This window comes from Triticum dicoccoides, chromosome 2A (genome assembly GCF_002162155.2).
Source record: "Triticum dicoccoides isolate Atlit2015 ecotype Zavitan chromosome 2A, WEW_v2.0, whole genome shotgun sequence".
Classification (NCBI taxonomy): domain Eukaryota; kingdom Viridiplantae; phylum Streptophyta; class Magnoliopsida; order Poales; family Poaceae; genus Triticum; species Triticum dicoccoides.
This window is the reverse complement of record NC_041382.1, coordinates 211504084-211517690: the sequence shown is the minus strand read 5'-3', so window position 1 is coordinate 211517690 and position 13607 is coordinate 211504084. Positions and strand designations below refer to the sequence as shown.

Genomic DNA, 13607 nt, shown 5'->3' with positions numbered 1-13607 from the left:
TCTCTCGTAGCTATCCAGGAGATCTCCTTGTAACGACCTGATCACATGCGATCGGTCCTGATCACATGCGATCGGTCTCCTCCAACTTGTAAGCCAAGGCATGGCTGTTTGCCTCATATCAATATAAACCAAATGCAGCTCCTCATCGAGGAGTAGGAACGCTTCCCAATCTAACATGTGTGCATTGTGCAACAACATTTAACAAAACGGCAAGAGGGAAGTGCACTATCTACGATTTTCTGACGCTGCAAGAGGCAGCCGAAAACTTCTCAGAGAAGCATAAGCTTGGAGAAGGCGGTTTACCGAAAGAGAGTTCCCCCCCCCCCGCTTTGTATTCCAAAGCAACCAGCCAACATAGTACACAACTCGACGCTGGGGCGAAACACAACAAGCCCAAAGACAAAGAAGAAGAAGAAACATAATGCCAAAAACGGCAGCTCGACAAAGCGCGGAAGGCCCGCCACTGCCGCGCCCTCCGGAAACACCCCACCATAGCTCGAGGCTCCGAGTGCCGCATACCAAGCAACACCTCCAAGAAGGTATGCGACGCCGACGACGCTGCTGCCCGGGCAAGTCCTAGGGTTTCCCCCGGTATGCGGAGGAAAGTAGGGGATGGCTACCACCGACGCCCTTCAAGAAGGAATGGTGGCACCCGCCGGTGTCACCGCATCGGCGCCGGACGAACCGGCAAGGATTTCTCCTGCTCACCAAACACCACCGCCCATCCGAAGCCAACCATCCAAACAACCACCCAATGCGCCACCGTGGTTGCGCCACCGCCCACGCCGTCTCACTACGAGCACCACCACGAGGCGGAACTGTATACAAGGTAAATAGAAAAGATTTGGAGAATGCAGGGTAAAACTATTTGCCGCACTCTGTTCTTCTACTGAAAAAAGAACCTGCTTCTTGAGGGAAACCTCCCGGATGGACAAGAAATAGCAGTGAAGAAACTTATAGATGGTGCTGGTGCTGGACATGGACTGGATTAGATATGCAATGAAGTGCTAGTGTTGGCAAAACTCCAGCACAAGAACCTTGTTAGGTTGCTGGGGTTTTGCCTCCATCAGAAGGAGATGCTACTTGTTTATGAATAAATCAGGAACGGGAGCCTCGACAACTTCCTTTTTGGTATTTCCTTGCGTCCTCTCCACTCACATCTCCATGTACTGAAAACTGTTTTAATCTTCTTCTGCGTTCCTTTTTGGTATTTCCCTGCATCCTTTCCACTCACATCTCCATATACTAAAATCTCTTTTAATGTTCCTTTATGGCTGTATGCATCGTTCTGATGCAGAGGCCGGGGAGTCCCCCCTTTTCGAAAAAAATCAGGTCTCATGAAAAATTAGCCGTTGGTTGTGATAAAAAATTGTCCACCAAAATATGCCGAGAACAGAGGAATCATGAAGTGAGTATTGTTGTTTGGAAATACCTTCTTTACTAGTCATTCATACTCACTGTAGCATTTCTGGAAAGGAAGTTGCTACAGGTCCATAACATATACAGTTAGATAGTGCAAAGTACATTCTGTTAGTGTAAGGAATTACTGAAGTTTCCATTAGCAAAGTTACTATGTAGAATGGCTCTCTACTATTAGAAGGGAGAGAGAGGATTAGTGGAATATGATGGATGTATTATTGAGCCTCGAGGGTGAGTATATATTGAGTATAAGACTTGGAGGGCAAGACGCCTCTCCTAGAGATAAGGTAGGAGGCGGATTACAAATCCTAGACTACCAAATACAAGTATCCCAAATATATCTCTAACATATACTCTCTGTTATCTTTCGTCAATGCAGCTTCTGATAAAACTTGGACAATACGTTACAATAGATGCTAGTCGAAGAAATACACTAAACTGGGATGAAGAGTACAACATCATTCTCGGAATTGCCAAGGGCATAATGTATCTTCACGAGGACTCGAGCGTAAGGATCATCCACCGAGACCTGAAAGCTAACAACATTCTGATTGATGATGCCATGAATCCGAAGATTGCGGACTTCGGGTTAGCTAGGCTGCAAGTAGGAGGCCATACTCAAACCATGACAACTAGAGTTGTTGGAACATGGTAAGCAACTTCATACAAAAGTTCTTTAGTATATTGCAGATGTCAAGATGTTTGCTTCTATGCCTAACTGATAATCATCTGCAACGGGTATATGGCGCTAGAGTATGCAATACATGGAAACATGTCGCCAAAGATCGATATTTTCAGCTTTGGTGTCTTGGTGCTTGAAATTGTAACCAAGAGGAGGAACTGCGGCTCCGATGATTGCGAGACGGACACGGCGAATCTCCTAAGTGATGTAAGCGGATCTGTATATCGCAGCAAGCTGGAAACCTTATTATCATGGATGAAACATAATTTTTTCCGACAAGTTTCAAGTAGTAACAAACTGATGGGAACAGGTGTGGACTTGTTGGAGCAAAGGGATGATATCACAGATGATTGATGAATCACTCAAAGGACACCCCCGAATCCAGGCGCTAAGATGTATCCACATTGGGTTGCTGTGCGTCCAAGCAGACCCTGACGACAGGCCTGACATCCCATCCATCATTTTCATGTTGAACAGGGAGGACATGGAGCTTCAGCCACCAGCACAGCCTGCATTCTTCTTCGGGGAAGACTCAAACTCACCTTCTCTGCCATGCTAGTAGGGCACCTACGTGTACAACCGGTCTGAGGTGATCTTTGAAAATATCTCTCTGAATGGGCTCACAATTACCGATGCATATCGTAGATAATTTCTTTTATAGATTGTATCTTAGATAAGCGAAAGACAAAGAAGAGTGGTTTGGAATACCATCTGGGCTCGGTTCTTGGATAAAAAAGGCACTTTGAAACACCCAAACAACAAAATAAAGTTTATTAAGCAACTAACTCGATGACCGAACGCACAGAAATGAAGCCAGGGAGATGCTAAGTTCTGGCATACAAAGGTCTCATACATTCCGGGTGTGTTTGGTAGCATGTATGGACCTAGCCTAGTTGTTCTTCTCTCATCCATGCTGAATGTAGACATGCTGAGTCCATGCAGTTGCCCTTATTTGCCAGTGATCTATGCGTCGAAACATGCTGAGCTGAGAGTCTGTTTGGCAGCCTGCATATACATGCTGAACATTCTTTTAAAAATTTGAAATTCTGAACATTTTTTTTAAAGATTTTGAATATATTTGAAATTCTTGATTTTTTGAAAATTTGAAAATTTTATAATTTTTTATTTTTTTTTTGAAATTCTAAACATTTTTTTAAAAATTTAAACTTTTTTAAAACTCTGAACATTTTTTTATTTTTTTGAAATTCTAAACATTTTTTGAAAATTTAAACAAAATTTGAAATTCTGGATTTTTTTGAAAAGTTAAACAATTTTGAAATTCTAAACTTTTTTAAAAATTTAAACAAATTCTAAAATTCTGATTTTTTTGAAAATTTAAATAAATTTTGAAATTCTGAACTTTTTTGAAAATTTAAACAAATTTCGAAATTATGAACATTTTTAAAAAATTTAAACATATCTGGACGTGGTCTGGTGGGTCGGGACGAGGGTCAGGGCCAGCATGACTGCCTCCATGCACCCTGGGCATGGTGAGGACCCTTTTATGCATCAGATGGGCATAACTCAGGTGAGCCTAGTCCTGGCCATCTCCGGCCCGACCCTGTCGACCCACCCAGGCCCGACCCTAAAATCCAGGGCCTAGGCTCGACGGGCTTGCCTGTGGGCCGGGCTTGGGCCTGAGTTTTGAGTCCACCAGCAGGACCTGGACGGGCTTGGGCTTGGCATATTGGCATTTTAAGGAAGAGGTTCGGCCCACAGCCCTAAGCCCTAAGGGCTTTCTAGGGCCTTTTACCAGATGGGCTGGGCTTGGGCTTGAAAAGTAGGCCCAAGGGCCTGGGAGGGCCCGGGCCTCATTTTTCCGCCATGGGCTTTTTAGGCCCGGCCCAAGCCCAGCCCGGCCCATGGCCAGGTATAGGTAGGCCCATGCACGCTATCAAACAAGCGAAAGTGGGTCAGATTGAAAACTTTTGCCCTCATGCACCCTGCCAAACACACCCTCAAGGGCAGAGCTTGCTTGGGGCCAAACCAGGCCATGGCCCGCCTAGGATTTCTGATGTTTTTTTTCTATACTTAGAGCAACTCTAGAAGACCCCGCAAAAATTTGACCCGCAAAACGCGTTTGCGTGTCAAAAACTAGCGCGGCCGAATAGAACCCATATCTAAACCTGCATAATTTGAAAAAACACTTTCGCAGGAGAAATTGCACAAACATAGTTCATCACATACTACATAGTTCATCACATGATCAACAAACTACAAGCATAGTTTGAAGGAAATATGCCCTAGAGGCAATAATAAAGTTATTATTTATTTCCTTATTTCATGATAAATGTTTATTATTCATGCTAAAATTGTATTAACCGGAAACATAATACATGTGTGAATACATAGACAAACATAGTGTCACTAGTATGCCTCTACTTGACTAGCTCATTGATCAAAGATGGTTAAGTTTCCTAGCCATAGACATGAGTTGTTATTTGATCAACGGGATCACATCATTAGGATAATGATGTGATTGACTTGACCCATTTCGTTAGCTTAGCACTTGATCGTTTAAGTTTATTGTTATTGCTTTCTTCATGACTTATACATGTTCCTATGACTATGAAATTATGCAACTTCCGAATACCGGAGGAACACTTTGTGTGCTACCAAACGTCACAACATAACTGGGTGATTATAAAGGTGCTCTACAAGTGTCTCCGATGGTGTTCGTGGAGTTGGCATAGATCAAGAATAGGATTTGTCACTCCGATTGTCGGAGAGGTATCTCTGGGCCCTCTCGGTAATGCACATCACTATAAGCCTTGCAAGCAATGTGGCTAATGAGTTAGTTGCGGGATGTTGCATTACGGAACGAGTAAAGAGACTTGCCGGTAACGAGATTGAACTAGGTATTGAGATACCGACGATCGAATCTCGGGCAAGTAACATGTCGATGACAAAGGGAACAACATATGTTGTTATGCGGTTTGACCGATAAAGATCTTTGTAGAATATGTAGGAACCAATATGAGCATCCAGGTTCCGCTATTGGTTATTGACCAGAGACGTGTCTCGGTCATGTCTACATAGTTCTCGAAACTGTAGGGTCCGCACGCTTAAAGTTCTGTGACGATCGGTATTATGAGTTTTTGTGTTTTGATGTACCAAAGGTAGTTCGGAGTCCTGGATATGATCATGGACATGACGAGGAGTCTCGAAATGGTCGAGATGTAAAGATCGATATATTGGATGACTATGTTCGGATACCGGAAAGGTTTCGGGAGGTTTCAAACATTTACCAGAGTACCGGAGGGTTATCGGAACCCCCGGGGAGTATATTGGGCCTAATGGGCCTTAGTGGGAGAAGAGGAGGGTGAAAGAACATGCGGTGCCCCCATGTTTGGTTTTGGTAATTGATGACAATCTCTATGGACTAATGGTTACCTTGAGTTATATTTGAAGGTTTTGTCCATAGGCTTTTCTTGGAGTACATGCGTTGGTTTCAAGGAGAGTTTGCGTCGACCAAGGTGCTATTTAAGGAATTATCCAAAGATTGGTCATGTGAGTGTTGAGCTTATTGCAAGCATGTCTTGAAGAAGAAGATTGTGTGATCATTCATGTCTACCTTCAAGACATCATCCAAATGAAGAGAATTGGAAAGATTCAAGGTTGATCAAGATTAAGTCAAGAATGAATCAAGTTGATCAACTCACAAAGCGCAAAAGATGTACCGAGAGGGATCAAGTGATCCCATGGTATGGTAAGCATTGTCAATTTCGCTTTGTGTACTAACCCATGGTCTTCGTGAGAGTTCTTTGTGGGGTTAGGTTGCGATGTGCAAGTTCAAGTGGAGCATCACGAAGAGATCAAATACTTGAAGCTTGCCGTCCATTATGGTAACAATGGATTTATGAAGATGTGCCGAAGAATGGCTCACCCATAGTGGAGTATGGGGGAGCAATCAACTAGTCTTCATCGAGCCAACACAATCAAGAAAGGTGGTCCAACTTGAGGAAGTCAAGATCATCATCATCTAGCTCAAGTGGACTATGTGCAAGACAAAGGTTTGACCCTGATAGGTTTTCTACTTTACCGGTCTCATAGTGGTGGTTGGGAGACTGGGTTATAGGATCGATTGCCGTACTATCAAGGGGGGCTCTCGATGAGTAACTTGAACGTATCGTTCGTAGAGAGCTCAAAACTTTGCATCCTTGCATCATCTTTATTGGTTCTTGTTTGGTTCTTCTCTTTGTAAGTTTTGGAGCTTATGGTCATCTTGGTGACAAGCTCGAGTTCATCGAAAACGGAGTTCACTTGCATCTTCTATGATGTTTTCGATGTTGAAGGTTTTGCCGGTTCTTCTCAGTTGGAGGTTTCACTCCTCTATTTGTTAGGCATACCTCCCCTGCCTCTTCTTACTATAGCCAGTCGCTGTTTTGATGCATGCTACTCATCGTCTTGTTTCCAAGAATCTTGAGTTTGCTAAATTCGGAGCTCATATGCAAAAGTTATGGCAGTTCTGGTTTTCCATGGAGTACTTGCTTTCGTGGAAGTGGCATAAGGATGGCACCAGCGGTAGTACCGCTGGGCCAGAGCGGCAGTACCGCTTATCGCCACAAACGGTAGTACAGCTGTCCCACAGCGGTAGTACCGCCCATGGCCATAAGCGGTAGTACGGCTCCGGTTCCACGCTGGTACCGCCTCAACTCGAGGCGTTGTTTTCTCGTGTCGGGTTCAGCGGCAGTAGGAATGGCAGTACCGCTCATGTGCGGTAGTACTGTGGCTACCATCGCCCCTAGTGCCGCTCAATGGCCCTCCTCCCTGTTCCTTCTCCCTGTGCTTTTGGTAGGCGATGTGCGCGGTCCCAGCGGTAGTACCGCTGGGCCAAGCGGCAGTACCGCTTCGGCCAACGGTAGTACCGCTGGCTCCAGCGGTACTGCCGCTCATACGGCTCTGCCTCGCACTCTGTTTCGCTCCGCTCTCCGTGTTCTACCGCCCGGGCGGTACTACCGCTCCCCTGAGCGGTAGTACCGCTCGTGCGCGGACTGAGCACATAATGGTTGGATTCGGGAGCTCCTATAAAAGGGGGTCTTCTTCCCCATTCAACCTTATCCTTTGAGCTCGTGTTCTTCCCCCATTGTTGACCTTCTTCGAGCTTGCTAACTCTCAATCCCTCCATGGATTCTTGCTAGTTTTTTAGGGAAAAGAGAGAGGATATCTAGATCCACATTTCCACCAATCACTTTCTCCTCTATGTGAGGGGAACCCCTTGGATCTAGATCTTGGAGTTCTTCGTGTTCTCTTCTTCGTTCTTCCTCTCATTTTCTTCCCTAGAATTTGTTGCTTCGGTGGGATTTGGGAGAGAAGGACTTGGGCACTCCGTGTGCCCTTGCCATTGCATTTGGTGCATCGGTTTGATTTCTCCACAGTGATACGTGGAAGTTACAAGTGGAGAAGCTTATTACTCTTGGGTGCTTGGTACCCTTGAGCTTGTTCCTCTTGGGTGCTTGGGCACCCTAGACGGTTGAGGTCACCTCGGAGCCATATTCCATTGTGGTGAAGCTTCGTGGTGTCGTTGGGGAGTTAACCCCAACCTTGGTGGTGTTCGGAGCTCAATCATTATGGTGTAAATCTCCGGGCAAGCGTCGGGGTCTCCAATTAGGTTGTGGAGATCGCCCCGAGCAATTTGACGGGTACCGTTGACCGCCCCAAGGGTTGCCAAAGTGTACGTGTTCGGTGACCGCCCCCAAGGGTTGCCATTTGTACGGGTTCGGTGACCGCCCTCAAGGGTCCCTTAGTGGAATCACGGCATCTTGCATTGTGCGAAGGCGTGAGGAGATTACGGTGGCCCTAGTGGCTTCTTGGGGAGCACTGTGCCTCCACACCTCTCCAAATGGAGATTAGCATCCGTAAGGGTGTGAACTTCGGGATACATCGTCGTCTCCGCATGCCTCAGTTATCTCTTACCCGAGCCCTTTACTTATGCATTTTACTTTTTAATAGCCATATTGTTCTTTGTCATATATCTTGCTATCACATAGTTGCTTATCTTGCTTAGCTTAAGTTGTTGGTGCACATAGGTGAGCCTAGTTGTTTTAGGTTTTGTGCTTGACAAATTAACCGCTAGGTTTATTCCGCATTTGTTCAAGCCTATACCATAATTATTTTAAAACGCCTATTCACCCCCCCTCTAAGCGACATCGATCTTTCAGAGGGGCGGCCAAGGGCAGTCGCGCGCCCCCTCCCCCTCTAGTCTGAATTGGACAAGGAGGGGGCGGCGCCCCCTTTCCTTCTCTCTTCTCTCCCTTCCTTTTCCTCTCCTACTCCAACTAGGAAAAGAGGGAGTCCTACTCCCGGTGGGAGTAGGACTCCCCCCTTGGCGCGCCCTCCTCCTTGGCCGGCCTCCTCCCCCCTAGCTCCTTTATATACGGGGGCATGGGAACCCATAGACACAACAATTGATCTCTTGATCTCTTAGCCGTGTGTGGTGCCCCCTTCCACCATAATCCATCTTGGTTATATCCTAGCGGTGCTTAGGTGAAGCCCTGCGATGGTAGCTTCATCAACATCGTCACCACGCCATCGTGCTGACGAAACTCTTCCACGAGCTCTACTGGATCGTGAGTTCGCGGGATGTCACCGAGCTGAACGTGTGCTGAACGCGGAGGTGCCGTACGTTCGGTACTGAGGATCGGTCGATCGTGAAGACGCACGACTACATCAACCGCATTGTCATAACGCTTCCGCTTAACGGTCTACGAGGGTACGTGGACGACACTCTCCCCTCTCGTTGCTATGCATCACCATGATCTCACGTGTGCGTAGACTCTTTTTTGAAATTACTACGTTCACCAACATAGTTATACTACATACTACGTTAAACTAGTACTAGAGGGGTCGGATCTGACGGTGGCGAGGTCGCGGAAAATGGACGACGCCGTGGAGGAGCCGGACGCTCAGTCCTCCTCGCCGGAGCTGCACAGGTTGACATACTTCGCCGCCTGCTCCGCGCGGATGCAGCGCCACTCCTCGGCCTTCTCCTTGGTGGCGAGGTTGGCAGCGACCGCCTCCCGCCACTAGAGGGCTTCGATCTCCTCTGCGTGGCGCTGGCGCTCCGCCTCCTCGTGCACGGTCCGCTCGGCGATGGCGGACGCAACGACATCGGCGACGTAGTCTTCCGGCCCTATGACTCCGCGGCGGCCGAGCGGAGCGGGCTCCTCCTTCACGGGGATGAAGGCGAACGCGTCCGGCTCCTCTGGCTCCTCCTCGTCCTTCAACCACTCCCTTTTCATGGGGAGAAGGCCCGCGCCGGAGGAGGAGGAGCTCCCAGCGTACGAGGACCTTGTGGAGAAGAAGGACGCGCGCCGGCGGTCGTACTCCGCCGTCTCGCTCCGCTGGAAGCTCGCCGGCGACGACAGGCTGCGGTTGGTCCATTTCCGGGCCCTGCGCTTCCGTGTGCAGTCGGACCGGATGCGCCGCTCGCGCTCCGGGTCCCTTCCGCCACCGGATCTGCTACCGGAGCCGCGTCCGGAGCTCCACATTCGGCCCCACATGATGGCTGGAGGCGGGGCGGGTGGTCACCGGCGGCGAGAAATGTGGGGAGGGGGAAGGAAAATCGCGTGGCTCGGCGGCGGCGAGGGATAGGGTTCAAACGAGTCGCAGAACCGCAGTTATAGCGATGAGGGCGTGCGGTTTGTGGGCCGAGTGAGTATGCGGGCTCTGTTCTGACTGAAAAAATGGGCCGAGCCGGCACTCTCGCTGGAATTTTGAGGGTTTGCCTGTTTTGCGGGTTTTGCTAGAGTTACTCTTATGCTGCACTTCCTGGACCAGTCAGCCGAGTCAACCACATCGAGTGAGTATACATGATACAAGGTATGGTGACGATCGATCCAAGCCTCCAATCTCACACGAGTGCACACAGCAGGACGAGCCACACGCAGCCGCCCATGACTACCACCGCCGCCGGCATCCCGCGCAGGCGTCGGCACGTCGCACAGCCAGCCCACCACTCACACACACACGCAGATCGCACAACATCATCACGAACGCACGCACACACGGAAGATGGTGTTGCATTGGTTGTACTGAGCATAATTAAGGCATTTTATTAGTTATTCATATGTGGAAGTAGAAGACGATATTATTCCTTGGTGAATCAGCGGATGTTCGTACCTAATGCTTTATATTTTTTGTTAAATGCATTTGAGTGTATCAAGTTCATTGAAACATGGTAAAAGATGATATCGTGCCAGCGAGTAGCTTGCTGGTAACTGTTTGTTAAAACTAAATGAAAAACAAAAGGGACCAAGTAGTGACTAATCTCAAAAAATGTTGTGCTCTTTTTTTTTGAGGAGCAAGAGTAACCACGTTACTCTTAAGCCAACACATAGTTGGCAGCTAACACTGCATTCAGATCGTCCGGGATTGCCGCCAACCTCTGCATGTCTTCCAGCCTTCTTGCACGCGCAGCGAGAGCATGGGCTAGCTTGTTTTGACATCGGCTAGCATGTATGACCTAGGATACGCTGAACCTCTGGAGTTCCTTTTAGATGTCGGAGAAAACTGAATGCCAGGGAGAACTGTTGCTGGCGCCCGGTTGAAGCTCATTCACAACGAAAATGCAGTCAGTTTCAACAATGATTGGCCCCTTGTACAGAGGTGACAGGGCCTGCAGGCCAACAAGTAAGGCCTTCGCTTCGGCTTCCTCCACTGCAGAGCAACATCCAATTCCTTTGGACAGAGAGACAGGCAACGATGAGCCCCTCATGATCCCTCGCGACAGCGCCCACTTGCGATATCCCACTATCGGCTAGCAAAGCAGCATCTGAGTTCAGTTTGACAGTTCCGGCCACTGGGGGACACCACTGATTTGCTATATGGCCCTGGGAGGTCTCAAACTGCAAGCCTGTCGCCCTAATAGAAAATCCATGGGTATTCTCCTGTCCAAAGCATGCCCTGCCCGTAGCTTCTTCTGTTTGATATTTGTGTCAGTTTCCAAAATAGTGTCGCTACACTTCAGCTCCTCCTCGTACTGCTCCAAGAAATGGGCCGACCGGCTGACAGACTCCTTCCCTGCGTTGTGCGTGCAGTCATCCCTGAGAAACCAACAACGCCATAGTAGTAGCAGTATCTTAACTCTTGTCTCTGGGTTGCAAGGGATGAGGAGGTTCTGTAACCAATCCACCCCAGTGTGTCTGAACTGGGATTCACCAGGGAAGTTCCAGATTTCTCTCATCTCATGCCTCAGAGCCTTGCTTTTAGTGCATGAAACTACAACATGAAATTCATCTTCCTCTTCAGTACCACAAATCTTACACACACTGTCCACTTCAAGAGTACGTTTCCATTTATTCTTCTTTGTGGGCAGGGTGTTCGTGGCAACTCTCCAGCCAAAGATCTTGATTTTATCAGGAACTTTCGCTTTCCATATGATGTCCCAAATGCTTCGGTCGTCGGTGTCATTCGTAGAGCTCGAGACTGGGTTTTTGGACTGATTTTGGAGGGAGACCGCTAACCTGTACGCACTTCGAATTATGAAAACGCCAGATTTTTCAAAGTGCCAAGCGAGGGTGTCCTCAGTTTCAGTACTAGGACGCCTTATACTGCATATAGCCTCCGCGTCAAAGTGGTAGAACAGTTGGTGCACCTTCTCCGTGTCCCACCCAGTACCGTCAGCCCTTAGCAACTGGTTTACCCATCTGAGCCTAGACCGGCGGATGAAGCTTGCTGGTTTGAGGCCCTCTTTACGTGGGATCCAATTGTCTCTCTGAATATTTACCTTCCTCCCATTCCCGATTCTCCACACAAGACCGGCCTTGAGCAGTTCGAGTCCATACTCAATTCCACGCCAAACAGGGGAGGCTTCCGATGCAAAAACCGTGTCTATTAGCTCCCCGTGCGGGTAGTATTTTGACTTTAGAACGCGTGCGCATAAACTGTCTGGCCTCTGAATCAATCTGCATGCTTGCCTGGCGAGCAGAGCTTGATTGAACAGCTTCATGTCTCTAAAACCAATACCCCCCCTCCTCTCTTTGGTCTAGTCATTTGCTCCCAAGACATCCAGTGAACTTTCCTATGGCCCTTTTTCTCGCCCCATCAAAAATCCGGATTAGTCTTTCATACTTATCACAGAAACCTTGTGTCATCTTGAAGACCCCCATGCAATATGTGGGAAGGGCTTGCAGGACCGATTTCACTAGGACCTCCTTAGCTGCATGAGACATGAATCTTTCTGACCAGTCTGAACATCTCTTTATAAATCTTTCCATGATAGGCTGAAACAAAGAATCCTTCATGCGTCCTTCTGGCGTGGGGAGCCCTAAATACTTGCTCTCAAATGTAGAGGACGTGATCTGCAACTCCGTCATGACAACTTGTTGGGTCGCCTCTGGACACAGCTCACTGAAGAGAATTGAACACTTGCTATAACTCAGTAGTTGGCCTGAACCTTTCTGAAAATTGGCAAGTATTTGCATGATGCACTCTGCCTCCTCTTTGCACGCCTTGAAGAAGAGTAAGCTATCGTCAGCAAACAGCAGGTTGGATATCCCGGGACTGCCTCTGGCAATCTTCAGGGGGGTGATTTTTCCTTGACGAATCTCCTTGTCCAGCAGGCATGCTAGTCCTTCAGCCACAAAAAGGAAGAGATATGGGCTCAACGGGTCACCCTGCCGAAGCCCTCTCGAGGGGATGAAAGGCTCGAGGAGCTCCCCATTGTATTTGACTGTGTATCTCACGGATTTTACACAGCTCATCACCCAGCCAACCCATTTTTGCTCAAACCCAAGCTTCAGGAGAGACTCTTCCATAAATCCCCAATCGACTCTATCATATGCCTTTGCCAAATCCAACTTGAAAGCACAGTGCGTATTAGCTGGCTGTTTGGAATGCTGGATTTTGTAGAAGCACTCGAAAGCAATCGTGGCGTTGTCTGTGATCAGGCGGCCGGGGATAAAGGCACTCTGAGTCTCAGAAATCAGATCATCCAGAAGGGGTCTCAAGCGATTCACCATGCACTTGGAGATCACTTTATATATCATGTTGCACAAACTTATTGGTCTGTAGTCTTTCAGGTGCTCTGGATTATTCTTCTTCAGGATGAGTACGATTACCGTGTCATTAATCCCCTCCGGCATGATACCCTCCTGGAAAAATTTCAGAACCGCATTCACCACGTCCCTCTTGACAGTACTCCAATTCCTCTGGAAAAACCTTGCTGGAAAGCCGTCGGGCCCCGGAGCTTTCAAAGGGCCAATTTGGAAGAGTGCATCGCTGATTTCCTTTTCCGTGAAATCCTTAACCAACGACGCATTCATCTCTGCAGTAACTCTTTCATTCAGGCAGTCCACTATTACCTTAGGATCGACTCCTTCTTCTTTAGTGTACAATTGTTTGAAGAAGCTTGTGGTCATTTCCTGTAACTTGTCCATTTCCTCCACCCAAACACCATCCTCCTTTTTTAACTTACTGATTGTATTTTTTTTCCGTCTCCATGAGGATTTTCGTTGGAAGTACTTTGTATTTTTATCTCCTTCTCTCAGCCATAATGCTCTAGATC

General features: G+C 47.8%; 1 pseudogene; it reads left to right on the top strand.

Annotated features, from left to right (window-relative positions):
• LOC119357793 overlaps positions 1-2750 on the top strand; it is a 17913-nt pseudogene extending 15163 nt beyond the window's left edge.
• Positions 2751-13607: the final 10857 nt, after the last annotated feature.